Source organism: Ranitomeya variabilis, chromosome 3 (assembly GCF_051348905.1).
Source record: "Ranitomeya variabilis isolate aRanVar5 chromosome 3, aRanVar5.hap1, whole genome shotgun sequence".
Lineage (NCBI taxonomy): Eukaryota > Metazoa > Chordata > Amphibia > Anura > Dendrobatidae > Ranitomeya > Ranitomeya variabilis.
In genome coordinates, this window is record NC_135234.1 from 55,482,350 (window position 1) to 55,503,160 (window position 20,811).

The window sequence follows — 20,811 nt, forward strand, 5'->3', positions numbered from 1 at the left end:
TGGCTCTGAACTCAGCTGCTGATATGGATATTCAGAGTTTGGCCTCCAGTGTAGATCACCTTGCTGCAAGGGTACAAAGTATTCAGGATTTTGTTGTTCACAGTCCTATGTCAGAGCCTAGAATACCTATTCCGGAGTTGTTTTCTGGAGATAGATCTAGGTTCCTGAATTTTAAGAACAATTGTAAATTGTTTCTTTCTTTGAAACCTCGTTCCTCTGGTGATTCCGTTCAGCAAGTTAAAATTATAATTTCTTTCTTGCGTGGTGACCCTCAAGATTGGGCCTTCGCATTGGCGCCAGGGGATCCTGCATTGCTCAGTGTGGATGCGTTTTTTCTGGCCCTTGGATTGCTCTATGAGGAACCTAATCTTGAGAACCAGGCTGAAAAAGCATTGTTGGCCCTCTCTCAGGGGCAAGATGAAGCAGAGGTGTACTGCCAGAAATTTCAGAAATGGTCGGTGCTTACTCAGTGGAATGAGTGTGCCCTGGCTGCAAATTTCAGAAAAGGTCTTTCTGAGGCCATTAAGAATGTCATGGTGGGGTTCCCTACGCCTGCAGGTCTGAATGAGTCAATGACTCTGGCCATTCAGATTGATCGGCGTTTGCGGGAGCGCAAACCTGCGCACCATTTGGCGGTGTCTTCTGAACAGACACCTGAGTCTATGCAATGTGATAGAATTCTGACCAGAAGTGAACGGCAAAATTATAGACGGCAAAATGGGTTGTGCTTTTACTGTGGTGACTCAGCTCATGTTATCTCAGCACGCTCTAAGCGCAAAAAAAAGGTTGATAAATCTGTCACCATCGGTACTTTACAGCCTAAGTTCATTTTGTCTGTTACCCTGATTTGTTCCCTGTCATCTTACCCGGTTATGGCTTTTGTAGATTCAGGTGCTGCCCTGAGTCTGATGGACTTGTCATTTGCCAGGCGCTGTGGTTTTGTTTTGGAGCCTTTAAAATTCCCTATTCCACTAAGGGGAATTGATGCTACACCATTGGCTACGAATAAACCTCAGTACTGGACACAAGTGACCATGTGCATGACTCCTGTTCATCAGGAGATGATTCGCTTTCTTGTACTGCATAATTTGCATGATGTTGTCGTGTTGGGTCTGCCATGGTTGCAGACTCATAATCCAGTCCTGGATTGGAAAGCAATGTCTGTGTCAAGTTGGGGTTGTCAGGGAATTCATGGCGACGCTCCTGTGGTGTCAATTGCTTCATCCACTCCTTCTGAAGTCCCTGCGTTTTTGTCAGACTACCAGGATGTATTTGATGAGCCCAAACTCAGTTCTCTACCTCCTCATAGGGATTGTGATTGTGCTATAAATTTGATTCCTGGTAGTAAGTTTCCTAAGGGACGACTTTTCAATTTGTCAGTGCCGGAGCATGCTGCCATGCGGAGTTATATAAAGGAGTCTTTGGAGAAAGGACTTATTCGCCCCTCCTCCTCCCCTCTTGGTGCGGGGTTCTTTTTTGTGGCTAAGAAGGATGGTTCTCTGAGACCTTGTATTGATTATCGCCTTCTAAATAAAATCACGGTCAAATTTCAGTATCCTTTGCCATTGTTATCTGATCTGTTTGCTCGCATTAAGGGGTCTAGTTGGTTCACCAAGATAGATCTTCGTGGTGCATATAACCTTGTGCGTATTAAGCAGGGTGATGAATGGAAAACTGCATTTAATACGCCCGAAGGCCATTTTGAGTACTTGGTGATGCCTTTTGGACTTTCTAACGCTCCTTCTGTCTTTCAGTCCTTTATGCACGACATCTTCCGCGAATATCTGGATAAATGTATGATTGTGTATCTGGATGATATTCTGTTTTTTTCTGATGATTGGGAGTCCCATGTTAAGCAGGTCAGGATGGTGTTTCAGGTCCTGCGTGCCAATGTTTTATTTGTGAAGGGCTCAAAATGTCTTTTTGGAGTCCAGAAGGTTTCTTTTTTGGGTTTCATTTTTTCTCCTTCTACTATTGAGATGGACCCAGTCAAGGTTCAGGCTATTCATGACTGGACGCAGCCTACATCTGTTAAGAGTCTTCAGAAGTTCTTGGGTTTTGCTAATTTTTACCGTCGTTTCATCGCTAATTTTTCTAGCGTGGTTAAACCTTTGACGGATTTGACCAAGAAGGGCTCTGATGTGACTAATTGGTCTCTTGCGGCCGTGGAGGCCTTTCGGGAGCTGAAGCACCGGTTTTCTTCAGCTCCAGTCTTATGTCAGCCAGATGTCTCTCTCCCCTTCCAGGTCGAGGTTGATGCTTCCGAGATTGGAGCAGGGGCTGTTTTGTCGCAGAGAAGCTCTGAGGGCTCTGTGATGAAGCCGTGTGCTTTCTTTTCAAGAAAGTTTTCGCCTGCCGAGCGAAATTATGATGTTGGTAATCGGGAGTTGTTGGCTATGAAGTGGGCATTTGAGGAGTGGCGACATTGGCTCGAGGGAGCTAAGCATCGTGTGGTGGTCTTGACTGATCACAAGAATCTGATTTATCTCGAGTCGGCCAAGCGGCTGAATCCTAGACAGGCTCGTTGGTCGTTGTTTTTCTCTCGTTTTGATTTCGTGGTCTCGTACCTGCCTGGTTCGAAGAATGTAAAGGCTGATGCTCTTTCTAGGAGTTTTGTGCCTGACTCTCCTGGAGATTCAGAGCCGGCTGGTATTCTCAGAGAAGGGGTGATTTTGTCTGCCATCTCCCCAGATTTGCGACGAGTGCTGCAGGAGTTTCAGTCGGATAGACCTGACCGTTGTCCACCGGAGAGACTGTTTGTCCCGGATAGATGGACCAGCAGAGTTATTTCCGAGGTTCATTCTTCGGTGTTGGCGGGCCATCCTGGAATATTTGGTACCAGAGATTTGGTGGCCAGGTCCTTTTGGTGGCCTTCCTTGTCGCGGGATGTGCGTTCCTTTGTGCAGTCTTGTGGAATTTGTGCTCGGGCTAAGCCTTGCTGTTCTCGTGCCAGTGGTTTGCTGTTACCTTTGCCTGTCCCGAAGAGGCCTTGGACGCACATTTCCATGGATTTTATTTTGGATCTCCCTGTCTCTCAGAGAATGTCTGTCATCTGGGTGGTGTGTGATCGTTTTTATAAGATGGTCCATTTGGTGCCCTTGCCTAAGTTGCCTTCCTCCTCCGAGTTGGTTCCGCTGTTTTTTCAAAATGTGGTTCGTTTGCATGGGATCCCTGAAAATATTGTTTCCGACAGAGGATCCCAGTTTGTGTCTAGATTTTGGCGGACCTTTTGCGCTAAGATGGGCATTGATTTGTCTTTTTCGTCGGCCTTCCATCCTCAGACGAATGGCCAAACCGAGCGAACTAATCAGACCTTGGAAACCAATTTGAGATGTTTTGTTTCTGCTGATCAGGACGACTGGGTTACTTTTTTGCCATTGGCCGAGTTTGCCCTTAATAATCGGGCTAGTTCTGCTACTTTGGTTTCTCCTTTTTTTTGTAATTCGGGGTTTCATCCTCGTTTTTCCTCGGGTCAGGTGGAGCCTTCTGATTGTCCTGGAGTGGATGTTGTGGTGGATAGGTTGCATCAGATTTGGAATCATGTTGTGGACAATTTTAAGCTGTCACAAGAGAAGGCTCAGCGGTTTGCCAACCGCCGTCGCTGTGTGGGTCCCCGACTTTGCGTTGGGGACTTGGTGTGGTTGTCTTCTCGCTTTGTTCCTATGAAGGTCTCCTGTTATGACCCCAATGGCGAGGGTCTCAGAGGAACGTGGAAGTCTGCAGAATACAAAAATCCAGCTCATAGGGCAGTGGTAACTGGGTTGACCATATATCTACTCCTAACGCAAACACTAGAAGTAGCCGGGGATCATTCCTACGTTGATTCTAGATGACACGCGCCAGCCGGAGAATCTAGCTACCCCTAGTAGAGGAAAACAAAGACCTTTCTTGCCTCCAGAGAAGGGGACCCCAAAGCTGGATAGAAGCCCCCCACAAATAATTACGGTGAGGTAAGAGGAAATGACAAACACAGAAATGAACCAGGTTTAGCACAGAGAGGCCCGCTTACTGATAGCAGAATAAAGAAAGGTAACTTATATGGTCAACAAAAACCCTATCAAAATCCACACTGGAAATTCAAGAACCCCCGAACCGTCTAACGGTCCGGGGGGAGAACACCAGCCCCCTAGAGCTTCCAGCAAAGGTTAGGATATAGATTTGGAACAAGCTGGACAAAAATACAAAACCAAAACAAATAGCAAAAAGCAAAAGGCAGACTTAGCTGATATAACTGGAACCAGGATCAGTAGACAAGAGCACAGCAGACTAGCTCTGATAACTACGTTGCCAGGCATTGAACTGAAGGTCCAGGGAGCTTATATAGCAACACCCCTAACTAACGACCCAGGTGCGGATAAAAGGAATGACAGAAAAACCAGAGTCAAAAAACTAGTAACCACTAGAGGGAGCAAAAAGCAAATTCACAACAGTACCCCCCCCTTAGTGAGGGGTCACCGAACCCTCACCACAACCACCAGGGCGATCAGGATGAGCGGCATGAAAGGCACGAACTAAATCGGCCGCATGAACATCAGAGGCGACCACCCAGGAATTATCCTCCTGACCAAAGCCCTTCCACTTGACCAGGTACTGAAGCCTCCGCCTGGAGAGGCGAGAATCCAAGATCTTCTCCACCACGTACTCCAACTCGCCCTCAACCAACACAGGAGCAGGAGGCTCAGCAGAAGGAACTACAGGCACAATGTACCGCCGCAACAAGGACCTATGAAATACATTGTGAATAGCAAACGACACAGGAAGATCCAGACGAAAAGATACAGGATTAAGGATTTCCAATATCTTGTAAGGCCCAATAAAACGAGGTTTAAATTTGGGAGAGGAGACCTTCATAGGAACAAAGCGGGAAGAAAGCCATACCAAATCCCCAACGCGTAGTCGGGGACCCACACCGCGGCGGCGGTTGGCAAAGCGCTGAGCCTTCTCCTGTGACAACTTCAAGTTGTCCACCACATGATTCCAGATCTGCTGCAACCTATCCACCACAGAATCCACCCCAGGACAATCAGAAGGCTCCACATGACCCGAAGAAAAGCGAGGATGGAAACCAGAGTTGCAGAAAAAAGGCGAAACCAAGATGGCGGAACTAGCCCGATTATTAAGGGCAAACTCAGCCAACGGCAAGAATGTCACCCAATCGTCCTGATCAGCAGAGACAAAACACCTCAAATAAGCCTCCAAAGTCTGATTGGTTCGCTCCGTCTGTCCATTAGTCTGAGGATGGAAAGCAGACGAAAACGACAAATCAATGCCCATCCTACTACAAAAGGATCGCCAGAACCTGGAAACGAACTGGGATCCTCTGTCTGACACAATATTCTCAGGGATGCCGTGCAAACGAACCACGTTCTGGAAAAACACAGGAACCAGATCGGAAGAGGAAGGCAGCTTAGGCAAAGGAACCAAATGGACCATCTTGGAGAAGCGATCACATATCACCCAGATAACGGACATGCCCTGAGATAGCGGAAGATCAGAAATGAAATCCATGGAGATATGTGTCCAAGGTCTCTTCGGGACAGGCAAGGGCAAGAGCAAACCGCTGGCACGAGAACAGCAAGGCTTAGCTCGAGCACAAGTCCCACAGGACTGCACAAATGACCGCACATCCCTTGACAAGGAAGGCCACCAAAAGGACCTGGCCACCAGATCTCTGGTGCCAAAAATTCCCGGGTGACCTGCCAACGCCGAGGAATGAACCTCGGAAATGACTCTGCTGGTCCACTTATCCGGGACAAACAGTCTGTCGGGTGGACAAGACTCAGGCCTATCAGCCTGAAATCTCTGCAACACACGTCGCAGATCCGGAGAAATAGCTGACAAGATAACTCCATCTTTAAGAATACCAACAGGATCAGCGACTCCAGGAGCATCAGGCACAAAGCTCCTAGAAAGAGCATCGGCCTTCACATTCTTTGAACCTGGTAAATACGAGACAACAAAATCAAAGCGGGAGAAAAACAATGACCAGCGGGCCTGTCTCGGATTAAGACGTTTAGCAGACTCGAGATACATCAGATTTTTGTGATCAGTCAAGACCACCACACGATGCTTAGCACCCTCGAGCCAATGACGCCACTCCTCAAATGCCCATTTCATGGCCAACAACTCCCGATTGCCCACATCATAATTTCGCTCGGCAGGCGAAAACTTCCTAGAGAAAAAGGCACAAGGTTTCATAACAGAGCAACCAGGGCCTCTCTGCGACAAAACGGCCCCTGCCCCAATCTCCGAAGCATCCACCTCAACCTGAAAGGGAAGTGAGACGTCAGGCTGGCACAAAACAGGCGCCGAAGTAAACCGGCGTTTCAACTCCTGGAAAGCCTCCACGGCAGCAGGAGCCCAGTTAGCTACATCGGAGCCCTTCTTGGTCATATCCGTCAAAGGTTTCACAATGCTAGAAAAATTAGCGATAAAACGACGGTAGAAGTTAGCGAAGCCCAAGAACTTCTGAAGACTCTTAACTGACGAGGGCTGAGTCCAATCAAGAATAGCTCGGACCTTGACTGGGTCCATCTCCACAGCAGAAGGGGAAAAAATGAACCCCAAAAAGGGAACCTTCTGTACACCAAAGAGACACTTTGAGCCCTTGACAAACAAAGAATTTTCACGCAAAATTTTAAAGACCAACCTGACCTGCTCCACATGCGAATCCCAATTATCAGAAAAAACCAAAATATCATCCAGATAAACAATCAAAAATTTATCCAGATACTTCCGGAAAATGTCATGCATAAAGGACTGAAAAACTGAAGGCGCATTGGAGAGCCCAAAAGGCATCACCAAGTACTCAAAATGACCTTCGGGCGTATTGAATGCGGTTTTCCATTCATCACCTTGCTTAATGCGCACAAGGTTATACGCACCACGAAGGTCTATCTTGGTGAACCACTTGGCACCCTTAATTCGGGCAAACAAGTCAGACAACAGCGGTAAAGGATACTGAAATTTGACAGTGATCTTATTTAAAAGCCGATAATCAATACAAGGTCTCAAAGATCCGTCCTTTTTTGCCACAAAAAAGAATCCCGCACCAAGAGGGGAAGAAGACGGACGAATATGTCCTTTCTCCAGAGACTCCTTGATATATGAACGCATAGCGGTATGTTCAGGTACCGACAGATTAAACAGTCTTCCCTTAGGAAATTTACTGCCTGGAATCAAATCTATAGCACAGTCACAGTCCCTATGAGGAGGCAGTGCACTGGACTCAGACTCACTGAAGACATCCTGATAATCAGACAAATACTCCGGAACTTCCGAAGGCGTAGAAGAAGCAATAGACACAGGCAGGGAATCCCCATGAATACCACGACAGCCCCAACTTGAGACTGACATAGCCTTCCAGTCCAGGACTGGATTATGGGTCTGTAACCATGGCAGCCCTAAAACAACCAAATCATGCATTTTATGTAAAACCAGGAAACGTATCACCTCGCGGTGTTCAGGAGTCATGCACATGGTAACCTGTGTCCAATACTGCGGTTTATTTGCTGCCAATGGTGTAGCATCAATACCCCTAAGAGGAATAGGATTTTCTAATGGTTCAAGAGTAAAACCACAGCGCTTAGCAAATGAGAGATCCATGAGACTCAGGGCAGCACCTGAATCTACAAACGCCATGACAGGATAAGATGACAGTGAGCAAATCAAAGTTACAGACAGAATAAATTTAGGTTGCAAATTACCAACGGTGACAGGACTAACAACCTTAGCTATACGTTTAGAGCATGCTGAGATAACATGTGTAGAATCACCACAGTAGTAGCACAAGCCATTCCGGCGTCTATGAATTTTCCGCTCATTTCTAGTCAGGATTCTATCACATTGCATTAAATCAGGTGTCTGTTCAGACAACACCATGAGGGAATTTGCGGTTTTGCGCTCCCGCAACCGCCGGTCAATTTGAATAGCCAATGCCATAGTGTCATTCAGACCTGTGGGAATGGGAAAACCCACCATAACATTCTCAATGGCTTCAGAAAGGCCATTTCTAAAATTAGCGGCCAGTGCACACTCGTTCCAATGTGTCAGCACGGACCATTTCCGAAATTTTTGGCAATACACTTCAGCCTCGTCCTGCCCCTGAGACATAGCCAGCAAGGCCTTTTCTGCCTGAATCTCAAGATTGGGTTCCTCATAAAGTAAACCGAGCGCCAGAAAAAACGCATCAAGATCAGCCAATGCCGGATCTCCTGGCGCCAGCGAAAAAGCCCAATCCTGAGGGTCGCCCCGTAAGAACGAAATCACAATTTTTACTTGCTGAGCAGAATCTCCAGATGAACAGGGTCTCAGGGACAAAAACAATTTACAATTATTCACGAAATTCCTAAACTTAAACCTGTCTCCGGAAAACAGTTCAGGAATCGGTATTTTAGGTTCTGACCTAGGATTTCTGATAACATAGTCTTGTATGCCCTGCACACGAGTAGCCAGCTGGTCCACACTTGTAATCAAGGTCTGGACATTCATGTCTGCAGCAAGCATAGCCACTCTGAGGTAAAGGGGAAGAAGGAAAAAAAAAAAAAAAAAAAAAACTCAGAATCTTCTTTCTTATAATCCCTCTTCTGCAATGCATTAAACATTTAATAATGGCCTGGCAAACTGTTATGACCCCAATGGCGAGGGTCTCAGAGGAATGTGGAAGTCTGCAGAATACAAAAATCCAGCTCATAGGGCAGTGGTAACTGGGTTGACCATATATCTACTCCTAACGCAAACACTAGAAGTAGCCGGGGATCATTCCTACGTTGATTCTAGATGACACGCGCCAGCCAGAGAATCTAGCTACCCCTAGTAGAGGAAAACAAAGACCTTTCTTGCCTCCAGAGAAGGGGACCCCAAAGCTGGATAGAAGCCCCCCACAAATAATGACGGTGAGGTAAGAGGAAATGACAAACACAGAAATGAACCAGGTTTAGCACAGAGAGGCCCGCTTACTGATAGCAGAATAAAGAAAGGTAACTTATATGGTCAACAAAAACCCTATCAAAATCCACACTGGAAATTCAAGAACCCCCGAACCGTCTAACTGTCCGGGGGGAGAACACCAGCCCCCTAGAGCTTCCAGCAAAGGTTAGGATATAGATTTGGAACAAGCTGGACAAAAATACAAAACCAAAACAAATAGCAAAAAGCAAAAGGCAGACTTAGCTGATATAACTGGAACCAGGATCAGTAGACAAGAGCACAGCAGACTAGCTCTGATAACTACGTTGCCAGGCATTGAACTGAAGGTCCAGGGAGCTTATATAGCAACACCCCTAACTAACGACCCAGGTGCGGATAAAAGGAATGACAGAAAAACCAGAGTCAAAAAACTAGTAACCACTAGAGGGAGCAAAAAGCAAATTCACAACAGTCTCCTCTCCTAAGTTCAAGCCTCGGTTTATCGGTCCTTATAAGATTTTGGAAGTCCTTAACCCTGTGTCATTTTGTTTGGACCTCCCAGCATCGTTTGCTATTCATAATGTGTTTCATCGGTCGTTGTTGCGGAGGTATGTGGTGCCTGTGGGTCCTCCGGTTGAGCCTCCTGCTCCTGTGCTGGTTGAGGGAGAATTGGAATACGTGGAGGAGAAGATCTTGGATTCTCGTATTTCTAGACGGAGGCTTCAGTATTTGGTTAAATGGAAGGGCTATGGTCAGGTGGATAATTCCTGGGTTGTCGCCTCTGATGTTCATGCGGCCGATTTGGTTCGTGCCTTCCATGTGGCTCACCCTGATCGCCCTGGGGGTTTTTATGAGGGTTCGGTGACCCCTCCTCAAGGGGGGGTACTGTTGTGAACTCTGTTTTCAGGCTCCCTCTTGTGGTCACAGGTGGTATTGTGTGACTTTTGTTTTGGGCTCCCCCTGGTGGCTTTGTTTGTTATCCTGCGGGTCTGTGGCTGATCAGCTGCCTCGTTATTCATTTGGGAGTTTCCTATTTAGCTCTGTTTCACTTCCACTTGTTGCCGGCTGTCAATGTATTCAGTGCTATTCTGATTACTCCTGATTATCTTCGGTTTCAGTCTCTTCAGGAGAAGCTAAGTTCTGTTTAATTATTTTTTGCTCATCAGTCTGCAATATGATTTCTGTGTATGATGAGTTTAGTCCAGTTTGCTAATATGTGATTTCTTGCTCTGGTTTGCTCTGGGATACAGAGTTGCTTCCCTCGCACCGTTAGTTGGTGCGGGGGCTCGAGCAATCTCTGCGTGGATATTTTGAATAGGGTTTTTAATTGACCGCACAGTTCCCTTTCTATTTTCTGCTATCTAGTGTTAGCGGGCCTCATTTGCTAAATCTAATTTCATCTCTGCGTTTGTGCTTTCCCCTTAACTCACCGTTAATATTTGTGGGGGGCTATTCTATATCTTTGGGGTCATTTCACTGAGGCAAGTGAGGACTTTCGTTCCCTCTAGGAATAGTCAGTTTCTCAGGCCGTGACGAGACGTCTAGGATTTTCAGGTAACGTATACGGCTGCCTATAGTTGTTTGCGGATAGGATCAGGTTGCGGTCAATTCAGTTACCACTTCCCAGAGTTTGTAGTCGGTTTAGTTACTTAGCTAGTCCTACTTGCGACCCTTGCCACTAGGATCATAACAGGGATGCTTTTACCTCACCACAGCTGGCTGGCTGCCATAATTAAGAGGTTAGTCTTTCCAAAACACAATAAAGCACTCTGCCACTCCTTTAGTGAACTATAACTCCCAGCATGTCATAAGATCTGCAGGACATGCTGGGAGTTATAGTTCTCCCATGGGATTTTAAAGCAGCACTCCAGTGTTATTTTACAGTGCTGGAGTGGTGCTTTCAATATAAGCCCTGCGCCCCCATCCTTATACTCACCCTCCAGCATCTGTATATAGTACTTCACAGACACCACACTGGTCTCGCAGCTTCCAACATAATAACATACTATTATGTATAATAACACCACATATAATAGTATGTTATTAAATATTTTACTAAATTTTTTTGCTTCAAATATTTTTTTCCCTATTTTCCACCTCTAAAACCTGGGTGCGCCTTATAGTCCTGTGCGTCTTATAGTCTGAAAAATACGGTACCCATTTTTTTCTGACTACTAGTGTAGTAGACTGTATTCTATACTCATTCTTCCCTTGTTTTAAGAGTTAATAAATTTTCATGCACTGACTTCCTGGTGAGCTTTCCCAGGATTTGTGTTTACACATTTCAGCCAATCAGAAGTGGTAGAGGTATAGAGGGGAAGGAGAAGAGGAGTAGCTTGCACCAATGACAAGACAGGAGGTGTGTTTTACACTGACTTCCTGCAGGCAATGTAGCTTAACTGTAGTCACAGAATCAAGCTCTGACAAGTACATACACTTTTAAAGCTCAAAACTGAACATTCACTTTACTATCATCCAGATTTCCAATAATTAAATGTAATTAAGATAAAACTGAATAGAAATTACACAATATCCATTTCTAATTTATTGTAAGTGGAAATATTCTTTAAAGAAAAACAAAAAATGAACACTTCAAGTTGTTCAACCATTCAACCCTACAATGTTCTGCACATCCCCATCCATTACTTGGAAGAGTGAAACATTCTACTAGCGCAAGCAATGGATTCTAAAAAGTCACACTAGCCAAAGGGATCATGTTGTACTGAGTTTCACTTACAATTTTATGGTAGTCTAGGTAAAGTTATTAAAACAGATGGTGCTCAATGCATCGAGCATCTGTGTGTACAAGCTGTGTTAATGCCTATTAAATGTGTCCAAGTAAATGTGAATCCCAAGGTAATGGAACGTTAGCCAGATTAACTGACTCATTATGAGAGGTTAACATTAATTATTTGCTGATTTTGCATCTTGCTCCAATTTTTTATCTAAACCTAATTTCATAATAGCTTTATTGCTTAAATGGAATAGAGGTTTATACATAGTGACAAAAAGAATCAGAGAACATTTTGGACACAATCATTTTTTTTTTCTTGGTCTTTAGCCCTTAAACAACCACAGGCAGATGTTTCAAATTATGGCTTATACATATACATTGATATTAATATTTATTAATACCACATCTAAAAATAATCTAAATCATTTTTTTTTATTTTGCTATTCTTGAATCCGCACAAAGTGTAATGTATAAAGCATGACCCGTATCGTGAGTACATCTATAGAAGTTGCGGGACACTTCTTAATTATCAATGGAGCTCCAATTTCATATAAGTGAAAAATGTAAAAAGGCATGTTAAATTGGATGCCATATTATATAAATATTCTTCCCTGGAGGTATATAAAACATCCTAGTAATGTAATGCCATTGACGGCACCATACATTGGGACTCAAAGTTAATCCTTGGCTCCATAATTGAAATCCATACAAACCCTGTGTTCCAGGAAATGACACTAAGCCTTTACTAATAGTCAGAGGCGTAACTACCGCGGTCGCAGCGGTCGCCATTGCGACCGGGCCCCGCAGGTCAGGGGCCCCGGGCCGGCAGGTCTGAGCAGGGCCAGGCTGGCCATCGGGCACTTCTGGCAAATGCCAGAAGAGCCGATGCCAGTAGTGGGCCGCTGCACTGTTCCTCCCCCGGAACCCCCCCAGTGCCGCCGCCGCCGCCGCCGCATTTAACTATACCGGCGTCTATGACACCGGTATAGTTCAATGCAATGATGGAGGAGAGAGCGTCACCTGACGCTTCCTCTCCCATCATTCCCCGCTCTGCCTCTGACAGTACACTGCGGGTGCGCGATGACGTCATATCATCACGCACCTGCAGTGTCCTGGGCAGACTGCAGCCGCCAGGAGCAGCGCGGGCAAAAGGAAAGGTGAGGAGAGTTTTTTTTTTTTTTTCTTTTTAACCGGACTGTGGGGCCATTATCGGGGGGGGGGATGAGATGAGATGAGATGTGGGCTGTGCTCTATATACCCCTGTGCGGGCTGTGCTGTATATACCCCTGTGGGGGCTGTGCTGTATATATCCCTGTGCGGGCTCTGCTGTATATACCCCTGTGGGGGCTGTGCTGTATATATCCCTGTGCGGGCTCTGCTGTATATATCCCTGTGCGGGCTCTGCTGTATATAACACTGTGCGGGCTCTGCTGTATATACCACTGTGCGGGCTCTGCTGTATATACCACTGTGCGGGCTCTGCTGTATATAACACTGTGCGGGCTGTGCTCTATATACCACTGTGCGGGCTCTGCTGTATATAACACTGTGCGGGCTGTGCTGTATATACCACTGTGCGGTCTCTGCTGGATATACCACTGTGCGGTCTGTGCTGGATATACCACTGTGCGGTCTGTGCTGGATATACCACTGTGAGGGCTGTGCTGGATATACCACTGTGCGGTCTGTGCTGGATATACCACTGTGCGGTCTGTGCTGGATATACCACTGTGCGGTCTGTGCTGGATATACCACTGTGCGGTCTGTGCTGGATATACCACTGTGCGGTCTGTGCTGGATATACCACTGTGCGGTCTGTGCTGGATATACCACTGTGCGGTCTGTGCTGGATATACCACTGTGAGGGCTGTGCTCTATATACCCCCTGTGCTGGCTGTGCTGTATATACCCCTGTGCGGGCTGTGCTGTATATACCCCTGTGCGGGCTGTGCTGTATATACCCCTGTGCGGGCTGTGCTGGATATACCACTGTGAGGGCTGTGCTGGATATACCACTGTGAGGGCTGTGCTGGATATACCACTGTGCGGTCTGTGCTGGATATACCACTGTGCGGTCTGTGCTGGATATACCACTGTGCGGTCTGTGCTGGATATACCACTGTGCGGTCTGTGCTGGATATACCACTGTGCGGTCTGTGCTGGATATACCACTGTGCGGTCTGTGCTGGATATACCACTGTGCGGTCTGTGCTGGATATACCACTGTGCGGTCTGTGCTGGATATACCACTGTGCGGTCTGTGCTGGATATACCACTGTGCGGTCTGTGCTGGATATACCACTGTGAGGGCTGTGCTCTATATACCCCCTGTGCTGGCTGTGCTGTATATACCCCTGTGCGGGCTGTGCTGTATATACCCCTGTGCGGGCTGTGCTGTATATACCCCTGTGCGGGCTGTGCTGGATATACCACTGTGAGGGCTGTGCTGGATATACCACTGTGCGGTCTGTGCTGGATATACCACTGTGCGGTCTGTGCTGGATATACCACTGTGCGGTCTGTGCTGGATATACCACTGTGCGGTCTGTGCTGGATATACCACTGTGCGGGCTGTGCTGGATATACCACTGTGCGGGCTGTGCTGGATATACCACTGTGCGGGCTGTGCTGGATATACCACTGTGCGGGCTGTGCTGGCACCCAACACCATGTTGCAGTGCAGGAGATTCCTGCAACAGTCCGAGGCGTATCTAGGGGAAGCGGGGCGGGGGAAGGTGGGGGGGTTGCGGGGGCGGGGGAAGGTGGGGGGGTAGGGGGGGGGGCCCATTTGGAAGTTCGCACCGGGGCCCATAACTTTGTAGTTACGCCACTGCTAATAGTCCAATAAAGACTGTTGAGATTAGTGACTTAATTAAAAAAAAAAAATTTTAATAAAAAATTCAAAACCCGCAATTCTAAATCAGAACCTCAAATATATGTATATATATATATATATATATATATATATATATATATATATATATATATATATATATATATATATATATATATATACACAGTGAAGGAAATAAGTATTTGATCCCTTGCTGATTTTGTAAGTTTGCCCACTGACAAATACATGAACAGTCTATAATTTGAAGGGTAGGTTACATTTAACATTGAAAGATAAAATATCAAAATACAATCCAGAAAATCACATTGTATAAATTATATAAATTTATTTGCATTTTGCAGAGAGAAATAAGTATTTGATCCCCTACCAACCATTAAGAGTTTTGGCTCCTACAGACCAGTTAGACGTTCCTAATCAGCTCGTTACCTGCATTAAAGACAGCTGTCTTACATAGTCACCTTTATAAAAGACCCCTGCCCACAGACTCAATCATTCAGACTCTAACCTTCTAACCTCTACAACATAGGCAAGACCAAAGAGCTTTATAAGGATGTTGGAGCAAGATCATAGACCTTCACAAAGCTGGAATGGGCTGCAAAACCATATATTAAAGGGAATCTGTCACCCCCAAAATGGCCTATAAACGAAGGCCACCGGCATCAGGGGCTTATCTACAGCATTCTGTAATGCTGTAGATAAGCCCCCGATGTATCCTGAAAGATAAGAAAAACATATATATATATATTATACTCACCCAGGGGCGATCCCACTGCAGTCCGGTCTGATGGGTGTCGCGGTCCGGGTCCGGCGCCTCCCATCTTCATACGATCACATTCTCTTCTTGTCTTCTTGCCGTGGCTCCTGCACAGGTGTACTTTGTCTGTCCTGTTGAGGGCAGAGCAAAGTACTGCAGTGCACAGGAGCCGGGAAAGGTCAGAGAGGCCCAGCGCCTGCAGTATAATATAACCTCTTTTTCTCATTTTCATGTTACACCGGGGGCTTATCTACAGCATTACAGAATGCTGCAGATAAGCCCCTGATACCGGTGGCCTTAGTTTATAGGCCATTTTTGGGGTGACAGATTCCCTTTAAGTGGTGTGAGCTCTTTAATTAATTCAGTGCATCGTACTCATAGACTGTAAGCTTGCAAGCAGCACCCTCACTCCTCTTAGTATCTGATGAATTAAATGTTTACTCAGTTAAGTTTTTATTGTCCATACAGGTTCCCTCTCAAATGTAAAGTGCTGCAGAATATGTTGGTGCTATAGAAATAAAAATTCTTATGTACTCTAGGGAGCACTTCATTAAGACTGGCGGCTGCAATCCTAGTCTTACTGATTCAACCCTGCAAGCCTTTTGCCTCCTATTTTTCCTTTGCTTAATTTTACTTGCTTCAGTGAGCCCACAATCCTTCCACACAATCATCTTTACTTAGGAAAAATGTTCCTAAAAAGATATAACTACATAAGCACAATAATTTGTAAATTACATAGTCTAAAAGTAATGATTTAGCAAAGCTCCAAATTCCATTCATAAGGCCAAATTTTCATATCGCATTTAGAGTTTATTTGTTTGCAATTTTGTTTTTTATTGCAATCAGTGTCCAACACATAAATTACATGCTTTTTTTATTGATTCAATTGTCCACTTTGCGGAAAGTCAAATAAAAATTACAGGTAGTTAAGAAATACATGTGATAATCAATCCCCTTCCACTAGATTACTCTGATTAATAAAAAAATAATATTTTATAATTATGAAATTTGATCTAAAACAGCGCCTGTTCTCTACTCACGAGAATGATCGCTAGGCAGAAAAATTATAGTTTAGTCTAGTAGTCAAACATTTCTTCTCTCAATATAAAATGACAGGAGATAAACCATCCCCTTGAAAGCTGAGAGTTTCCAAAAATATAACTTTTTAGTTAAGAAAGTGAGCTTGAAAAATGGCTTTTGTTGGAACGCAGCGGGATATCAAAGGATTTAATTAATGACACCTTAACGAGTGGCAGTGATTTTTTTTTCTTTATAAAGAAGTGTTAGAACATTTAGAGAAAGCTATTGACTGCTACAGCTATTTTGTGGATAAAGGCTTTTCAGCTACCTGAATAAAGCTACATTCATAAGCTAAATGGTTCTCCATCTTTACAATTCAGAATGGTAAGAATTAAAGTGAACCGGTCATCAGATTTTACCCCTATAAACGGTTCCTATCCTACCATAGCAAGTATTTAGAATAAATTCACAACATAACAAAACTAACTTATAAGTTTTTCTGCAAACATAATATAAAAGTACAGCTAAATCTGAGGTTATCTGACCCGGTTGACTGACATGAATGATACCTCCTACATCAACCACAGGTATCTACAAATCAGATTGCTTCAAGTCGCTAAAACATTTTTAGGATTTAAAAAAAAATTATTTTGACATAACCACTAAGCTTAAAGAATTTATTTTTTTATTCAGGGCCTAAAAACTAACAGGAAGGTAATTGCTGCCTGCCTACCTGTTCTGTGTGGCGCCGATTCATCCCGGCACAGAGTCGTCACAGACCACTCCGGCAGGGAATTCAGTGGCTTCTACTGCGTTATATTGATGGAGCAGAGGCTTCTCTTCTGCTCTGCTATATTGACGGGGCACAACTGCTGAAGTCATGCTAATTCACAGCCGCTTCCCTGCTGCTTAACTGTCGGGAGCTGGCAGTCAATCTGCATGACGACAGCAGTCATGTCCTGTCAACAAAGTGGAAGAAGAGCTGCTCTGTTGATACTGAGCACCTGAATTGCGGGCACAAGCGGTCAATGTCTACTCTGTGCCAGCACCGGGTAGAACAGGCAGGTAGTTCGCAACTACTTGCCTGTTAATTTTTAGGCATATAGTAATAAAAATAAAATAGTCCTGGATAAAGGGTTTAATGTTGGGCTGATATTTCCTGTTCTGTAGAGATTGCTTTTTAGTAGTCCTCTCACTTTCATCGCAGGAAAAATTATAATAAACATTTTTTTTGTTAATATAACAACACAGGATATACCATTCACAAAAAATAATAGTCACAGTCACATAATCTGCACAGATTACAAAACATTTATATAAACCTCTCCCATAAAAGCCAATGGAGATCTCAAGTCCACAGGTTCCTAGGGTCCATGTAGCTGCTGTAAGGCATCTCAACGCTGTCAACAGCAGCTCCTACACGATGACAGGCTCCATAATCATGTACAAATAAAAGAGAAAAAAAAAACTACAATCATAAAAAAGTAAGAAAATAAGAAAAGGTTTCTCAGTATTTACAATTAAAAAAATAATATAGGTGACATTCTCTTTTCAAGTGGCGAAAGAAAATAAATCTCCTCTCCAGCAGTTGTATGGTGGCCATTAGTGGTTCCCACACATGTGCCCAATATAGAATATGGATGAACACAGAAAGTGCTGCTTAGATTTTAAAATGCAAAAGTCACATAGTAGGATTATTATCCATATCTCAATGTTTGTCTACGTTTATAATTTGTAATTCTAATGAACTCCATACAGTCTTTTTTTACCATCTTCTTTAAGCATCTAACCCAACCAAGACATTGACAGTCAGTGGTAGATATGAAATCTGAAGATAATCTGGCATCATTAAACTAACACCAGGATATTAGTAATCATATTATTATCACTGCACGTAAGCCCTGTAATTGTCAAAAAATATGAGAAAGGCCACTAGAGGCCACACATCCTGAAGTCATTTGCCTAAACTGACTTCATTATAGACCAAGAAGAATGTGACTATTGATATACCTTGAGACCAAATTGTTTAATTGGAAGGACAATGCTTCCTGTTCCCAGCCTAGAAAACTCTCTTAATAGCCCTCCATGTAACATTTTGAGCTTTAAATTGTCTTCTTTAATTGGGCAACACATAATAATAAAAATGAATCATTTCTGAACTGTGTTAATGCAATGATTCATGATAACATCACCTATCTTTTGTTCCACTGCTCATTCAGAGACTAATTTTCAAGATCCATATTGGGTACTGGTTAAATATTAAAGGTACATGCCAAGAAACAATTTTCATGAGTAATCAGACATGTCATGAAATAAAATTAGTTGGAGAATCAGTTGTCCATCAAGACCACCTGGCTAACGTTTATTTCAACAGCCTTAACGAGGACCTATCACCAATCTGGACCTGCCCTTTTATTTAATAAAAAAGAATGGGAAACTCTAGACCAGTGATTTTATTACATTGTTCCTAATGCCTTTCGAAAGACACCCAGTATCTATCACAGTTGGGCTCGAAATTCCGGGATCCCACCACCTTCCGCAGATGCTCTTACAATTAAAGCTCAAGATTTTGTGAGATATTTTGTGGAATCTTTGTACTAAGCCAGCATTGCTGAATTATTTACTAAGGAGTTTACAAATGGTAATGATGTTACCATTCAATCATCATCAAGGCTCAGGATGTGGCAGTTGTTGGGTTAGGCTACGCTCACATGTCCAGTAATCATCCATTGGAATGGATCCAGCAGCAATCCATTTCTAAGTTAAGTACCTATCCATTTTTCTTTCATTTGAAATTAATCTGTTTTTTTGCTTACTAGATCAGTTTCAAATGGAAGAAAATGGATGACTATTTAACAGATCCGTTTTCTATAGACATTAATGTTAAAAAAAATAGATCCAGTTGAAACCAATTTTTTAGCCGGACCAAAAAGTTGTGTCTGATCAACTTTTTGGGACATTGATTGCTGTTGGATTTGTTCTAATGGATGATTACTGGACATGTGAACATAGCCTTAGCGCAAAGAGAGAGATCTCACTTTTTCACTGTGACAGCAGTCATGGATGGTTGTGGAATTCTGCTATGCATTCCGGGATCCATATGTATATACGTACAGATGTAGACTCAATTATTACTCTTCCATTTTGCTCACTTGTCCATAGATATTCAAGAAAACATGAAGACTTCTGATGATGTCTATCGATCTAAACAAGTTCTTAGTTGACTTAACATATAGGAAAAAAAACAATGAGCAAAATATAGAAAATACAGCAATACTTGCAAGTATATGGGTTGGTAATAATGTCTTCACATGATTGGCAAACAGTAGGCGATCAGTCATCTTCTGGATTGTTCGTGCACACATCTCAAAGAAAAATAAAGCACAGTTGCACAAACTTGCAAATGACTGACCAAATTAGGTCAAATATGTAATGCACATGCATTTAAAAAAATCCAACCTGGCAGATCACAAACGAACGTTCACATAAATTTCCAAATGACGGTCATCAAAATGGTCAAAATTGTCCATTTCATAGTATTTGGATTTTACACAGGTGGCAGTTTTTCAGACTCCAAAGCACTACCAAATTAGAAAGTTTCCAAATGTATGACTTGTCTACCCAGTTCCACCATTTTTGTCTCTGTTGGGGCAATGATGTAGTGGTCAATTCAGAAAGATGAGAACTTTTTTTGTTTAAGGGCAGGATAAATTACACAGTTTAGGAGTTTATTGTACATGCAGATGTCTCGTGGACCATTGGTGTTGGCAGAAAATCTCTCTGTTAGACTCTTAAATCTCATCTTACTGGCCAAATATTTTCCTTGATAAATAATATTTTGCAATAACTTCCCAATGTAATCTCCACTACTTTATGATTAATGTTGTTTTTAAGCATTTCGCATGGCCTATAATGGAAGCGATTTTAGTCAAACGTTAAATGTTGATAATTACATCTTTTAAGACTTTAAAAAACAACTAAACCCTGTGAATACATTCTTACAATTGAACATTTCAGAAATAAGTAAGTAATCAACAGAGATTTTGACAAGATCTTTAATTTACTTGAAAAGCATACAAGCTAACATCATCAAAGAAAGTGTGTTATTTACGGTCAGTGGGGGTCCTCCACCCGCATAATAACAGACGCGTATTGTACACAATACTGAAATCAGTTTTCTGCCAAGGTCATTGAGTAAACATTTGTATGAAAAATGCCATTAGATTTACAAATTTTGCCTATAAAGATGCACACTCCATGTCATGAGATGCTCGCAAGATGTTCGCCTCGGATGAACCAGTGGTCCCTGTAGAAAGGAAGTAATCACTTCGGATTTGTTTGTGCATATGTCCAGTGAATCAAAAGAAAAACTACACTCAAAGCAGATTTAACTGATTGTACGGCTTATTGAGGCCTTTCAACTTAATTTTATGTTATGAAAAACTCATTACTAATGCCAAAACAGGTGGAAAAAATTACAGTCTACTTGTAAATCATCTGCAAAACGAAATATAGCATTTGTCACACTACTTTTGGCTAAAA

General features: G+C 43.5%; 1 protein-coding gene across 5 annotated transcripts in view; it reads right to left on the reverse strand.

Moving 5' to 3' along the window:
* Positions 1 to 20,811, reverse strand: part of ROBO1 (roundabout guidance receptor 1) — a 1,469,611-nt gene that overhangs the window by 171,607 nt on the left and 1,277,193 nt on the right. The gene's annotated exons all lie outside the window — the stretch shown is intronic.